The 4,715-nt window shown below is 42.3% G+C and overlaps 1 pseudogene; it reads right to left on the bottom strand.

Moving 5' to 3' along the window:
* Positions 1-3,386: 3,386 nt before the first annotated feature.
* Positions 3,387-4,280, bottom strand: LOC136139323 (olfactory receptor 10Z1-like; annotated as a pseudogene).
* Positions 4,281-4,715: the final 435 nt, after the last annotated feature.

The following is a 4,715-nucleotide window of genomic DNA, read 5'->3' as shown; positions in this document are numbered from 1 at the left end:
TTAGAACTTGTATCAAATTTTCCTCTTGATCTCAGGGTTAAGTTCCTCATATTTCAAACTGATCTTTTCTTGACCTTCTGTTTACTTACTTTGAACTGGAATCCCTGCTGCTCCTTGGTAACTCTCTTCTTTAAATATTTATAAAATTTATAGAGGGGAGCCTGCCCCTGGGACCCAGCCCTGTGGCTACATTCTTGATTTCTCTTTTATGATTCCTACTGCTTGGTTGGGACTCAAAAACTATCCCACTCTTAACAGAACTCTCCCTTTTACATTTTATGGGCTTCCCTGATGCCAAACATTTGCCTGGAAGCCATCTGATTCTTTTTTCCTATAGCCTGATCCATTTCCCAGTACCTACTCTAGGTCCATCTTCCTAGTAAAGTGCCAAGTAACAGCACTTTACTCTTCTTTGGCTGGTTATATCATGAAATATAACGTGCTGGACACTGCCGGCGCTGGCTTCTGCCAGCATGAACTAGGTAACAAATATGTCATGCTAAAGTGATACTGCCTAGAAACTCCAAATAATAAAATATGGTCATATTGGGTGTTTCATGTATGGCCGACTCTGTTCTAAAGATTTTATCTTAATCATCACAAAAAGGCCTACAAAATAGATACTGTTAAAATTTCATTTTGCCATTGAGAATGGAGGCACAGAAATGTTAATAAACTTCCTCTAGATCACACATCTAAAAAGTGGCAAAGCTAGGCTTTAAACTCAAGAAATCTGACTCCAGAGCTTTATGGAATTAATTGGCTCTTTAAAGAACCATGAGTTGGGGCTTCCCTAGTGGCGCAGTGGTTGAGAGTCTGCCTGCCGATGCAGGGGACACGGGTTCGTGCCCCGGTCTGGGAAAATCCCACATGCCGCGGAGCGGCTGGGCCTGTGACCCATGGCCACTGAACCTGCACGTCCGGAGCCTCTGCTCCACAACGGGAGAGGCCACAACAGTGAGAGGCCCGTGTACCACCAAAAAAAAAAAAAGAACCATGGGTTGAGCATATGTGGTCATGTTCACATCAGAGGGACCTCTGCTTTGCTATGTGTATATGTGTGTATATACCTGGGAGGAGGATTTGTTCTTTTTAAGCACATGGCCATATTTGTAATCAAGGGAGGGAATTTGAATCACCTAGGCACATTTTGTAAACTATTCCTGCCTGTGACCCCAGATCAATTGTGTCAAGTTCTATTGAGATGGCTCCCAGGAACATATACTGAAAGATCCCTCACGTGATTTTTATAGCCTTTCATACTTAAGACTACCACATTTGGAAGGTAGATTGACCTTTGAGTATTACATAGCAATTTTTAGAACATCTTTACCCATCATTGCTGAGTGTACATTTAGGGAATGTTATGCTAGATGAACTGAATATGTTTTGGAAATGAATTTGCTCAAATACCTAAATGCAATGAGGAGATTACTTCCAGACCTAGTGAAAAGGAGCCTAGAGTACATGGCTTTTCTCCCCACTAACCCAAGTCCTTTCTGCCATTTAACTAAATCTCCTACTTCTCTACAACCTATTCTCTTCTCTTGCACTAGCTTTCTTCCTGCCAAATTTGATTTCCACTGAATTCTCCCTAGAGGATGTGTTTCTTCCCTGAGAGTATGGAAGAATATGGATTCCTATCTGAAAAATATTCCCCCAATGTAAGTTCTTTCCTCTCTCTTAAGTCTTGTCCTACTTCTAACTCATTGAAGAATCACACGAATCCTACATTTTCAGAATCTCTTATGTTTCCATTTCTTTCAGTGTCCAATACCTCTATCCTTGTTCAGGTCTTTTTGCCTTTCTTTAAATGATGGCAATGAATTTCTTACTGATATTTTTGGCTCTGTTTTCTGCTTGCTGAGATTTATCATCCTCTCTGCTGTTGGATTAATCTTCCTAAATCACTTCCCAGATTCAACCCCACTCTCTGCTCAAAGGTATACTGTGTCCTATCTTCCACTACCAAAAGCATCAAGTCTGAAGCAATGTATTCACAATGCTCTCCTCAAAGAAATCTTAACCCAAGTTAACTTCACCCATCATTTGTAAGATATTTTTGTCCCTCTGGACAACTCACCACACTGTAATAAGCCTATATTGTCTTGCCACTGAGACTGTAGTTATTCTGTTCTGTCTTAGAATATATGTACTTTATTTCCACTTACTGCATTCAAAATTTACTCATTCTTTAAGAACAAGTTCAAGTACTACCTTAGACATGAAATCTGCTATGATCCTCTACCAAGAATAACCTCTTCCTAAACTAAAAGCCAGTATCACTTTGCTTAACACATTATTAATAGTAGCAGCTGACATTTGGAAGATTATTATGATCCAGTTATTGCACTAAATTATTTATACGTATGACCCTGTTTAGTCAGGAACACAAAACTATGAAGTTACAACCATTTTACAGGTGAGGACTTTGAAGCTGAGAAAGATTAAATAACTTACCCAGGGTCACACTGTAAGTGGCAGAATCTGTATTCAAACTCCTTCCTGACAACTGTGTGAATTCATTCCACCTTTACTTATCCCCAGAAATGTCTGGTACCGTGCATGACATGTTGTGAGTGGAAAGTAAAATAGGCAGGATAGAGAGTTCCACCATAGATTCTAAAGAGTAGTATCCATATTAGGGAGTGACGCAAGTGAAGAGGTCCTTACACCCAAGATTAGGAGGTCATTAGAGAGCAACAACTATTATTGAGGAAAATAGGAAATAAATCTATTTTCTGAAATAGAAGTTACCCAACTAGAAAAGCCAATTAAAAAGAAGAGGGCAAAGTAATAATGAGCCAGAGATAAAGAAGACAACTACATAAAAAGATTAAAGACACCTTTTGGGAGAGAAAAAATAATAATAACTGGCCTCTTCATTTAGGAAAGCATTCAAACTGATTTGCCAACCTGATAGTCACTGAGTTTCAGATCTTGGAAGAATATTATTGGTCAGATAATCTAATTATGTAATGATTTTAGAAATCTCTACAGTATACCTGGCAGGACCCCAGCCAGCCCTGCTTTGAACTTGGGCACTTGAAACTCCCCTCATCTTGTTCAGCTCAGTTAGAAAATTCTTAATGAACTGGGTTTCAGGAACTAAGTGTGGTGTATGGGAGGCTGAAAGTGAAAATTCAGATTCTGAGATCAGTGTGAGTTAAGCACAGTAACCAGAGCAGGAAGCCCTGCATCTGCATTCCCCAGAAGCCCTGGTGGGGCGGGGGGGGCGGGTGGTATGCAAGAGACAGGATGGGACTCTCTTGGGGAATTGGAGGTGGGGTAGCTTTGGTCTAAAGCCCTGAATATCTGGCCCAGTGGCCTGGGTTTCTGGTGTATGTCCAGCCTACATAGAGGAAACTGTCCCATTATGGTAGCCTTCATCTTTTACCCAGCAATCTCCCTCAGAAAGCATTTCTCAGGGCTGTCTGCACAGCCCAATTTCTTAGACTATAAACAGTGGGATTGAGAAGAGGAGTTACCACAGTATAGGTGACAGCAATAAGGTGGTCCCGCTCAAGAGAGTAACTGGCTTTGGGTCTCAGGTACATGAAGGAGGCACAGCCATAGTGAACAATGACCACTGTGAGGTGTGAGGGGCAAGTAGAGAAGGGCTTCTTCCTCCCCTCATTGGAGGGGATCCTCAGGATTGCTGTCAGGATGTAGGTGTAGGAGATAGTGATGAGGAGAAGGAGACCAGGAGGATCCCTAGCTCACTCAGGCCTGTATCTCCACAGGCCAGGCTCAGCACTGGCAGCGTGTCACAGAAAAAGTGCTGGATCTCATGGGAGCTGCAAATGGGAGGTGGAAAATGACCAGTATCATTCCCAGCCCAAAGAGATACCCACTCAAGAAGGAGGTGCCAACCCGGCTGGCATAGTGTAGTGAGGCACAGATGGCTACATATCTGTCAAAGCCCATGACAGCTAGGAGGAAGCAGGTGGTACAGACCCACGAAGCAGAGAAGAACATTTAGACAGCACAGCCCACATAGAAAATGGCCTGACCAGGCTGGAAAGCATCCTAGGGATAATGCCCAAGGTATACCAGGTCTCAGAGAAAGGTAAGAAGGAAAGGAAGAGGTACATGGGGATGTGCAGATGGCTGTCGAGCCTGATGATTATGATAATAAAGACATTGCTGGTCAGGGTGAAAAGATACAGGGAGAGGAACAATGCGAAGAGCAGGAGCTGCAGTTCCCCAAAGCTAGAGGAGCCCGGGAATACAAAGCCCCTGCAGAAGTTTGCATTGGTCTGCTCCATTCTGAGTGACATCCCTGATAGATTTGATTCTTTCTGCCTTGCCAGAAGATGCATTGTTTCTTTAGAAGGCAAGATGAGGTGGATTCTCATTTCTTTGTACCTGTTGTAACTCAAAAAGAAAACTCTTTTTTAGACAGCTATAAACTTCAGAAATATACTTATTAGACACATGGGTGTATGGATCTATTCTCACATGTGTATATGTGCATACATGAATACAAATATACACAATATGCACATATGTGCACATACATACATGACTACACATATGCAGGCACATATATACATGCATACCCATACAAAGCACTCACACATAATTATGCACATTTTACACATTCAAAACTCTGCACTGGTTAGGGTCCGCAGGGAAGGGGAGAGGCAGCACATGGGAAGGAGGGCCTGTGGAGTGTAGAGTTCTGGAGTATGGAGGAAAAGCAGGAAACACGG

The sequence above is a fragment of the Phocoena phocoena genome, chromosome 1 (genome assembly GCF_963924675.1).
Source record: "Phocoena phocoena chromosome 1, mPhoPho1.1, whole genome shotgun sequence".
Taxonomy (NCBI): domain Eukaryota; kingdom Metazoa; phylum Chordata; class Mammalia; order Artiodactyla; family Phocoenidae; genus Phocoena; species Phocoena phocoena.
Note: the sequence above shows the minus strand (reverse complement) of the source record. Positions and strands in the feature narration are given on the sequence as shown.